This window comes from Globicephala melas, chromosome X (assembly GCF_963455315.2).
Source record: "Globicephala melas chromosome X, mGloMel1.2, whole genome shotgun sequence".
Classification (NCBI taxonomy): Eukaryota; Metazoa; Chordata; class Mammalia; order Artiodactyla; family Delphinidae; genus Globicephala; species Globicephala melas.
The window spans coordinates 22,042,433-22,054,765 of record NC_083335.1 but is presented as its reverse complement, the minus strand read 5'-3'; positions in this window follow the sequence as shown (position 1 = coordinate 22,054,765).

The following is a 12,333-nucleotide window of genomic DNA, read 5'->3' as shown; positions in this document are numbered from 1 at the left end:
TGGGTCTTCATTTCTGTGCATGGGCTTTCTCTAATTGCGGTGAGCGGGGCCACTCTTCATCGCAGTTCACGAGCCTCTCACTATCGCAGCCTCTCTTGTTGCGGAGCACAGGCTCCAGACGCGCAGGCTCAGTAGTTGTGGCTTATGGGCCCAGTTGCTCCGCGGCATGTGGGATCTTCCCAGACCAGGGCTCGAACCCGTGTCCCCTGCATTGGCAGGGTGATTCTCAACTACTGTGCCACCAGGGAAGACCTGGATGTGCATTGTTAAAAGAGGCTTAGTAACCCTATTGCCAGGTTTACAACCTAGGGCTGTTTTTTAGTGTCTGGAAGTCATCTCTTTGCAATGTAAACATTTACAAAGATAACACCTCTAGCTCCCTGTTGCGGTGGGAGTTTAAGCTAGGCACCTTGCTCTGAGCTGTAACCATCTGCTTGTCAGAGAGATAAGAAATTTTAATATACCTTTGGAGAAATGCAATTAACTAAAACGAATGGTTACCTTAATTCCCAAGTAAACTTAGAATGAGTGTTATGAAAGAATTTGTAGCAAAGGATGCTGTTAGGTCCTGTTAGAGAGACTTGAGAACATATGTACATAAGGGGTTCTGACTGTCTGGCTGTATAAATAGGGTGGGAATTTCCTTGGCTTACTTATGAGGCATTGTAATCTGAATATGCTTATTCAATAATAAAACTTTCTGTCTTTTCTACATTTTGAGGAAAACATTCTCTAGGTTGGCAGGATAGTTATTTCTTCAAAACTATATACCCATGACCTGGCTATGATTCTATGCATATTAAAATGACACATTTGCCAGAATTCAGCCAGGGAAAGTGCTTTTCATCTCCAGGTGTTTAATTAGTTGGCATTCCAAACCCATTGAATCCTCCTGAGTGATCTCCTCCCTAAAGTACAGTGTTCCAAGTTCCATCTACTGTGTTATCCTGGGCTTCTGCCAGTGTGAAATGGAAATACCCTGTACCAGCAAAATAACAATGCACATCTGAAAGGAGGAAATGTAAAATAAAAATGGTATTGGCTAGAGGAAATATATTTTTGTACTCTTACTCACACTAGATCAAAGTAACAAAATGTGCTCTACTCTTCTAGTTTTATTTTATTTGTTCCACATTGAACTAGTTTTAGTGTACTCTCAGTAGTACTTTTAACTTTTGACTCTTAGTCATGATTGAATGCAGGTGATACTTGAGAATCTGTGACCTCCTGTAAGAATTGGAGTTTTTGTAAAATTTTGCATAGGTTTTGTATTATGCAAGTTGATGGTTTTGCCATGTTTCTACATCAGAATTCCTAGAAAAATCACTTTGAATTTTTGATATAGAAATTAATGGAAAACGAATTATTATATAAAATTTAGATTTTTCAAATTAAGAAAATGTACAATTTGCCCTAACAATTTTATGGAGAAATATCCTCTTTTTGTTTTAATAACTAAAGATAAAATATGCTCATATTCTTCTCCCCTTTATTAACAAATTAGACTGTTAAAAAATAAAATATTTAAAATGAATTAAAAATTTTATTAGCACCATTCAAATTTCTTTGCCAGTCATTTTCATGTTATAGACTCTGAATTTTAATTAAAGTGGTATTAGAGAAAGTTCCAGTTTATGAAAAATTGAAACAAATGGATTTTGTTACAAGAATGAGACAAATGCTCAGTACAGAAGCTGCAGTGTATCCCAATAGCTAATGTCAATTTTCAGGGTGTCTTAGGTGACTATAAAATCAGTGCTTATTCAAGTTGAACTACTTGTAACTTCCACATGCATAGTGCAGTTGGAATTTAGGATTATGGTGAGTACTGTGAGGCACTGCAAGACTATAAAGTGACTTGTGAGTCACAAAAAGTTTAAGTTATATCTAGTCTAGTTGTAGAGTTGTCTATTTAAATATTTTCTAATTTTATTGATTATATACTCTTGTGGAAAGGTGGTAGAATGTGTATAGGTACCAAGAATCTCCTCCCTGAATTCCCTGTAAAATTGACGTGAAAAAAAGTTCTATGTAGTCCATTGGGTTGAAAAAGTTAGAAACTTATTTCTGATCCTGGCAGAAATTGATACAGTCTCTTTTTTCTGATAGATTGGATACCAATACATTTATTTTCTGGAGCCTACATAGTCATTTCTTTGAGCTCCTAAAGTAACTCAGGTTTCTACCGTGGGTTACTCCATTATTGATACTGACAGTACTTCGGTGATCATCAAAGGACCACACCCTGAAGCCTTACTTGCCTCAGAATTTTTCAGGCAGTTTGTTTGAGCCACTAACAGACATCCATATTTTTTATAGTGAGATTCTGCTTGTCAAGGATGCTTCCAATGGGCCATACCCTAATGTGCCTTTGAGTTGCTTGGTCTCACCTGGAGAGGGAAACTAGAATTTGTTGAATCACTGCTATCTGCCAACAATCTATTCATGCTATAGGAAATCTGCTTTGATAGCAATAAATAACAGACTTGACATTGGAGAAAATCGAATCAGTGATGCAAAGGACAAAATTTTGAACCAATATAAGAATATAGAAGAAAAGAATAAAGGAATGGAAGGGGAGAAAAGACAATGGACATAGAAGATAGATTATAAAGGTTCAACTGGCAAATAATAGGTATTACTAAAGAAGAGAGAAAAATGGATAAAACAAAATAATCAGAGAACGAGACTGCTATTGCATATTAAGATATATGAGGCAAGTGAAATTAATGTATAGGAATCTATACTACTAAAGTGTTTTTCCAGTGTAATTTAGAAGAGGAGTTTAGTAATGGCCACAAGACAGGGTAGGAACAAAAGAGAAACTAAACCTGTGGAAAAGGGTAGATAATAGGGAGATAGCAGAAGGTTACCAGTGGATTAGGTGGAAAGATTTCTTCAGAATGCAGCTTTAATCAGAGACCAAGTGTGCATGGGGAGGAGGGAAAGAGCATATAGTGAGTACAGCTTGGCCAAGTATGGAGAATAGATGGACATTGTAAGACAACACATAGCATGTAACGATCAGTCTCAGGAGTAAGAAAGAATCGGATTTAAAATACTGTCTTTTACTTGCTATCAGTGAGAGCTTGGAAATTTACTTAGTTTCTCTAGACTTCAGCCTAGAGCTCTGATTATATATCTATAAAATGCAGATAGTACTGATGCAGCAGTAGTTTTGAAGAGGGCAGCCAGCATTTTAGTTGTGATACCTGCTTTCCTTCCTGTTCCCAAGGAATTGTGTTCATCTGTTTTAAGCTCTCTGGGGGTTCCCTAAAAGACTAATGCAAGATACTTGCCTTTGTTTCACCTAACTCAGAACTCTCTCAGGGCAGAAAAGCAGCTAAGCAGAGGGCATTCTTTGAACACATTGAAAGGCAGATGAACAATCTGCTACCACCTGGGGCACAAGATTACACTAGGTGTAAACAATTGACATCATGAAAACCTAGTAGAAACACTAGGGAAAAAGTTTCTTTGGGGAATAAAGGGTCTGAAGTGGTCTTGTGTATAACAAGGAATCCAGAAGGCCAAGTGAATGCCAGGGCAGGAAGAATGATCAGAAAGCCAGAGATGATCCTAAGCTTTCACCTATGGTTGGGTTTTAAGCTCAGTGTAAGCAGGAAATGAAGGCTAAGGTAAAGTAGTAAATGGCATGGCTAAGCCTTGAAAGAGTGCTCCCAAACCAAGGGATTCTGCAAAAACTAGAAAGTTTTTCTTTTTTCTTTTCTTTTCTTTTCTTTTCTTTTCTTTTCTTTTCTTTTGTCTCTCTGCTTTAAGTGAATGTCTGTCAAACCATTAGCTGACCACAAGCTAAAGGAACCAAGACTTCATAGACCAAACACAACAAAAATATAATCTTTAAAATTTAGGAAGTAATTAAACAAAAACCACAACCTACAGCAAGCAACAATAAACCCTGAGGACAGGAAATATTCTGATTTCCAGAGGTACCAACTCATAATATTTATTTTTTATATTTATGAACTACCAATTTATTAAAGAATACAATCTGAGGGAAGGAGTGAGGAAAAAGAGCAGTGAGGCAAATAAGGAAGATATGCCAATATGAGGGTATGTTACTAAGGTGTCCACTGCTTGGAATTAAGTGAACTCATGTCCACAGAGAGTCTGTTACTGCAGTGGCAACTGGAGTGGAACAAGTGGTCAAGGGTCTCCAAAACTGATGAGGCTGAGAGACTCTGAGGTGGCACAAAATAAGTATCTAACAGTGTAACATTTGCATCATTAAAGTCCACCAAATGCTAATATTTAAAACTTCAGTTTTCAACAAAAGTTGTTAGGCATGCAAAAAAACAAAATACTGTGAACCATTCAAAGGAAAATAAGACATTAATAAAAACTTTCCCTGAGGAAGTAGACGTTTGACTTACCAGACAAAGACTTTAAATCAACTGCCTTAAATATACTCAAATAGCTAAAGGAAACCATGCACAAAGAAATAAACAAAACCAGAACGTTTCAACAAATAGAGCACATCAATAAAGAGATCAAAATTATATAAAAAAGAATCAAATAGAAATTCTGGAGATTAAAAGTACAATAAGTGAAATGAAAATTTTATTAGAGGGTTTCAACAGCAGTTTTGAGCAGCAGAAAAAAGAAGTAGCAAATTTGAATATAGGTAAACTGAAATCACCCTATGTTATGAGCACAAAAATAAAAAAGAATGAAGATAAATGAACAGTCTATGAGATATGTGGGATACCATTAAGTATACCAACTTATGCATAATGAGAGTCCCAAAGGAAAGGAGAAAAACAGCCCACAACTTAAATTTGATGAGACACGAATCTCCACATCCAACAAACTGAATGAATTCCAAGTATTGTAAATGCAAAATGATGCACACGGAGACATATTAATCTCAAACTTTGAAAGCCAAATCAAAGAGAAAATCTTGAAAGGAGGAACAAAGAAGTCATTTGTCAGATACAAGGGAGACTCAATAAGATTGTCAGCTAATCTCTCATCAGAAATCATGAAGTCCAGACTGCAGCAACATAACATGTTTAAAGTGCTAAAAGAAAAAAAATGCAACCAAGAATTCCATATTGGGGAAAACCATCCTTCAAAAATTAAGGGGGAGTATTCAATAGTTAAGACATTCTTGGATAAACAGAAGTGGAGAGTTTGTCACTATAGAATGGTTGTACAAGAAATGCTGAAGGAAGTCTTTCAGGCTTAAATGAAAGGACACAAGACAGTAACTCAAAGAAATACAAAGAAATAAAGAACATCGGTAAATATAAAGCAGGTATTATTGTAATTCTGGTTTGCAGCTTTTCCTTTTGTCTAATGTGATTTAAAAGATAAGATCATAAAAGTATAAATAGAAATCTATGCTAATGGGCGCACAATGTAGAAAGATGTAATTTATGACAACAGCATGAGGGGCAGTATGAGATAGGAGTAGAATTTTTGTATACTCGTGAAGTTAAGTTGGTATTAATTCAACATTTTTTATCTTTTAAGATATTAGTTGAAATCCTAGGGTATCTACTAGGAAAATAACTAGAAATATGCAAAAAATAAAATGAGAAGGGGATCAAAACAGTACAATGCAAGAAAAATCAATTAAACACAAAATAAGGTAGTAACAGAAGATTTGAGGAACCAAAAATATATGACATATAGAAAATAAATAGCAAAATGGCAAAAATAACTCCTTCCTCATCAGTAATTAATTTAAATATAAATTGAATTTCAAATTAAAAGGTATTGATTAGCAGGATGAGTTTTTAAAAATCACCCATCTATATGTTGTCTACCGTACACTTGCTTTAGATCTAAAGCAAATAGCTTGAAAGTGAAAGGATGGAAAAATATATCCCATGCAAATAGTAACCAAAAGAGAGTTGGTGGTGTTCATTCTAATATAAGACAAAATAGACTCTAAGTAAAAATTATTAAAAGAGACAACGAAGGATAGCATATATCGACAGAAGGGTCAATTTATCAACAATATGAACATTTATAGGCATATACACACCAAAGAGCAGAATTCCAAAATATATGAAGCAAACACTGATAGAATTGAATAGAGAAACACTTCTAGAATAATAGATGGAAGTTTCAATTCCCCACTTTTAATAATGTAACAATCAGACAGAAGATCAGTAAATAAAGGACTTAAACAGCAGTATAAACCAAGTAGACCTAATAGGCATATAGAGAAGACTCCACCCCAAATGAGTAGGATATACATTCCTCTCAAATACATATGGAATATTCTGAAGGATAGAAGACGTGTTCAGTCACAAAATAAGTCTCAATAAATTTTTAAAAATTGAAATCATACTAATTATTTTCTCTGATTACAGTGGAATGAGACTAGAAATTAATACCAGAAAGAAAACTGGAAAAATCACAAATAAGTGGAAATTAAACAACACAATCTTAAACAACCAATGGATCAAAGAAGAAATCACAAGGGAAATTAATAATTAGAGACAATTGAAAATGAAAGCACAAAATATCAAAACTTACAGAACATAGCAGAAGCAGTGCTCAGAGGGAAATTTATTGCTGTAAACATCTACATTTACAAAGAAGAAAAATCTAAAATTAATAACCTAACTTTACATCTTGAGGTACTAGAAAAATAAGAGTAAACTAAATCTAAGGCTAGCCGTAGGAAGGAGATAATCAAGACTCACATGGAGATAAACAAAATAGAGAATTTAAAAAATAGAGAAAATTAACCAAACCAAAAGTTGGGTCTTTGAAATGGTCAGCAGAATTGACAAACCTTTAGCTAAAATTGCTCTGAAAAAAGAGAAGACACAACTAAAATCAGAAGTGAAAGTGGGGAGATTACTACCAATGTTACTGAAATAAAAAATATATGAGAATACTGTGAAAAATTGTACACCAACAAATCAGATGAACATTTAAAAAATTAGCACTAATTTTCTCAGACATTTCCTCAAAATGAAGAAGGAACACTTAACAACACATTCAATGAGGCAAGCATTACCCTGATACCAAAACCAAAGTCTTCATGTTACTGTATGCTAACACATATCTATGGAATCTAAAAAACAAACAAAAAAAATGGTCAAGAAGAACCTAGGGGCAAGACGGGAGTAAGGACACAGACCTACTAGAGAATGGACTTGAGGACACGGGGAGGGGGAAGCGTAAGCTGAGATAAAGTAAGAGAGTTGTAGTGTATATATGGACATATATACACTACCAAATGTAAAATAGATAGCTAGTGGGAAGCAGTCACATAGCACAGGGAGATCAGCTTGGTGCTTTGTGACCAGCTAGAAAGGTGGGATAGGGAGGGTGGGAGGAAGGGAGACGCAAGAGGGAAGAGATATGGGGATATATGTATATGTATAACTGATTCACTTTGTTATAAAGCAGAAACTAACACACCATTGTAAAGCAATTATACTCCAATAAAAATGTTAAAAAAAAAAAGAAATCTAAAGACCAGTATTCTTTTTGAATACTGATATAAGAATTCTTAACAAATACTAGCATATTTTCATAACCAAATACAGTAGCATATTAAAATTCTAAAAATTAAGACTCTACACAATGACCAAGTGAGATTTATCTCAGGAATGCAAGTATGTGTCAACATAAGAAAATCAATCAGTGTAATCTATGTATACAATGAAGGAAAGCAACCACATGATCATCTCAACTGATGACAAAAAGGAAAACTCCGCTATTTGGTAACATTCAAAATTATTTCATGACAGAAACATTCACCAAACTAGGAATAGAAGAAAACTCAACATGATAAAATGCATGTATGATAAACCCACAGCTAACATAATATTCAATGGTGAAAGAAGCTTTTCCCCTTAGATCTTGAACAAGACAAGGCTGCCAAATGTTATCACTTCTATTCAACAAGTTATAGCCAAAGCATTCAGATAAGAACAAGAAATTAAAAGCATCCAAATAGTAAAGAAAAATTAAAACTATCGTTATCACTGTTAACCAATGACATGATCATATATAATTTTAAACAATTCATAAAAAAGCTATTAGAGCTAATAAATTCAATAAAGTCACAAGGTACAAAATCAAAACACAACAGTCAGTGGTAGTTTTACACACTACCAGTAACCAATACAAAATTGAAATTAAGAATACAATTCCATTGAGCCTTGTATCAAAAAGAATAAAATACATAGAAATACATTTAACCAAGGAAGTGAAAGACTATACACTGAAAACTATAAAAAAGTGCTGAATAAATTAAGGAAGACCTAAATAAAAGAAAAAATCCATGTTCATGGATCAGTAGACAATATTGTAAAGGTTGCAATATTCCCTAAAGCCATCTACAGATTCAGTGCAAAACTTTCAAAGTCCCAAGTGCCTTTTTGGAAAACATGGAAAAGCTGTTTCTCAAATTCATACGTATTTTCAAGGGGCAGTGACTAGCCAAAGCAATCTTGAAAAAAAAGAGCAAAGTTGATGAACTCACACTTCTGATTTCAAAACTATGACAATGCTACAGTAATCAGAACAGTTTGGTATTGGTATATAAATACACATATACACCAGTGGAATAGAATTGATAGTCTAGAAATAAGCCATTACATCTATGGCCAACTGAGTTGTGATTGCCAAGACTGTTCAATGAGGGAAGAACAATCTCTCACAATAAATGGTGCTGTAAGAACTGCTTATCCACATGTAAAAAAATCAAGTTGGACTCCTACCTCATACCACATACAATATTACCTCAAGGTAGAGCAAAGATTTAAATGTAAGTGCTAAACCTGTAAAACTCTTAGAAGGAAACTTTGGGTTAAATATTTATGACCTTTTACTTGGCAATTAAATTTTAGATATGATGCCAAAAACATAAGCAACAAAAAAAAAAATAGAAATTGGACTTCATCAAAATGAAAAGATTTGCACATCAAATGACACTACCATGAAAGTGAAAAGACAACTTAAAGAACAGGAGAAAATATTTTAAAATGATATATCTGATAAGTTCTGGTAAACAGAATATATAAAGGACTATTATAACTCAACAATAAAGAGAGAAATAACCAATTAAAAATTGGCAGAGTATCTGAATAAAATATTTGTCCAAAAAGGACATACAAATAACCAGCAAGTACATGACAAATTGCTCAGCATCATTATTCATTAGAGTAATTCACATAATATAATATTAAAATGGTTAATTTATATTATGTGAATTTTACATTAATAAAAAGTATGGGGATAATAATACCTTCACTGACATGTGGTGTGGAAAAATACATATATTTCATATAGACATACATACACATATATTTTAATCAATACATAATTTCAATTCTGAAATGAAGATACTACATAGAAAAGAATGGTAGATGTGACTATTTTCCTGAGCATTAATCAAATAATTTTTGTGTTTCTGAAAGTTTTGTGTTTTTGAATAATCAAGAGTGAAGCATTTAAAGAAATGTAAAAATGACAAGTCATTTGAAAAAAACTATAGAAGAAAGGGTATACAGAATAAATAGCCTAAGAGATCATTTATGACTTTCTATGACAACCAAGATGAACAAACAATGAAAAGACTAAATCAAAATAGGATCCACAAACAAAAGTACCAAATGCAAATAGTCAACCACTGGTTATTATGGAAGGGCATGAACTTGAAATCTGAGCTCTAAATTGGAAAAGCTCTAGATCAAGAATTCAAAACTTAAACACAGCAAATGCTGTTTAGGTGAAAGTGATTCACTTTACCAATTGTCTGAGTTACCAACTCTTTTATAAGAGCTGCTTACAGGAAATACACCTCAAGGAAATAACTACATGTCAGTATGTGTAGGATAACAACCAATCCAAGAGATGTGCATCAGATAGGCACCAAGGGTCATTCACTGCCTGCATTAGACACAGATAACTAATTGTTTTCTCTTCAGAATTTTATATCCTAAATAAATAAAGTATACTAACATTTTATTTAGTATTAAAAACCTCTAGAATAATTTATGTTAACATTATGTGTGCATGGTATTCTAACACAAATCCAAAGAATTCCCAAGGGATTAAAGTTAAATAACTTTCAATAACTAGATAAAAGTAAATAAAATTGAATATTAGAGCATTGGAAGGGCAATATCTTAAAAGCAATAGAATAAATTGCAATGAGAATAACTGGTAAATTATTCTTAAGATCTGTTGTATGTCCTTAAACTCTAATATAAAAGTAAACAATGCAACCATTTGTCACAAATATGACATGTCCACTTAATATAATTAATATAAAAGGCTCTAATATAAAATGACACATAACAAATAAATTACAAAATAGGAAATATGACCACAAAAAGGGAAATGGAAAAATATTCAATATCAGTAATAATCAAATAAGTTTGAATAAAGCAGCTTATTCCTCCTGACATATTCACTTGAATGCCTAATAGGAATATTAAACAACGTATTCAAAACAAACTGACTTCCCTGGCACAAAACCACCCTTACCTCAGACTTGCCAGTTTCAGTAAATGGCACCATCAGTCATCACTTGTGCATGTCAAAAATCCAATGAGTCCTCTCTTTCCATCATAACCGCATTTGATCCATCAGGAAGTCCTATAAGTTTACCTTCAAAATATTTATCCAAACTGACCACTTCTAACCACCTCAACTTTATCACTCTAATTCATGATCATCTCTCACCAAAACTCCTTACTCTGGTCTACAGGGCCTGTCTACCTTCCCAATTTATCTCATACCACTCTTTCCATGTCTCACTAACTCCCTACCACACCAGCCTTCTTGTTTCTTGAACAGCTAGCTCATTTCCACTTTAGTCATTTTCACTTACAGATTCTTCTGTCTGGAAGATTCTTTCCCCATTTGACAATATAGCTTATTCTCTCAACTTTCTGCTCAAATGTTACTTCTTAAGACTGATCTTTCCTGATCACCCTATTCAAAATAACTCCTTATATCCCCACCCATTAATTTTCTATAACATTACCCAGCTTTAGTTTCTTCATAGCACTTGAGTATATAGTATTGTGTTATAATATTATTGTTTTATATTGTATGTTTGTCTATTACCTATCTCTCCCACTAGAACGTAAGCTCCATTAAAATAGAATCTTAGTCATGTGGCCCAGCAGCTAGAAGAGCTTCTGTGACATAATTGGTGCTCAATAAATATTTGTTTAATGAATGAATATTAATATTACCATTTGTTGGGTGTATTTTAAAAATTCTGCCACATCATTGGTGACTTTGCCAATTGGTTCTACTCTCTTATAAAGCAATTTGGAAATGTGTTATTTGGAGATGGTAGCAAATATTTAACAATCACTGAAAACTGTGTTGGATACTATACTAGGTGTATTACCCATACTTCTCATCGGTTCACTTATCAAACCAGTAATCCTACTAACTGGAGTTGATCCTGGGGAAAATATTAAAATTATCGAAAAAATTATATGTAAAAAGGCCTTTATTTTATTATTATTTATTATAGTAAATATTGACTGAATTAACAAACCAAGAACAATGGACTAGTTGAGTAGCTGCAGGGGCATATACCTAATGTGATAACACGCCATTAAAGGATGCCGTTAAAGGTGATGATTCTAGGCAGGTTAAACATGGAAAAATTCTTAGGTTATAATGCTAAGTAAGTAAGCATGGTATAAAATTGCACCCATATGTTTAATGTAGTGGAGGGAAAACATTTAGGAAAAACCTGTAAGAAGTGCATGTTATCAAAATAGTAGTAACTAGCTGTATTAGGATCATAGAATTTTATGATGGTTTTCTGCATTAAATTGTGTATGTGATTTTGTTATTTTAATTTTAACTAATTTTTATTTTTACCAAAGTGTTACATGCAGGGAGTTAAAGACAAATGATACAGTAAGTTTTGTAAGAAAACCTGGAACCTGTACTTCTGTTTCAGTTATGCCTTCTATACTCTTATGGGATTAACTTTTACACTTATAAATCATATACTTTTTCTTATATTTCTCAATTTCTCAATTACAGACATTATATATCTATTTAAGATGATGAAGCCTTAGTAATCTTAAATTATTTCACCCTCCTCTTCCCCCACTTTACTTCCACCCATCCTTCTAATACATCACCACTTTTTGTTGTCATCATTAAATGTTTACATTGTTATGATTATTTAAATATGATTCACTGCTGAGCCAAATAGTGTATACTGATTTACCTTCCTTTTGAACAACTTTAGGTATATCCTTAAAGGTAAACATTGTGTTATTTTCTCCATTTTCTAAACTGTCTGCATACCTACCTACCAAAATGCTTCAACAGAAATTTTAAGTCCTTGTCACACCT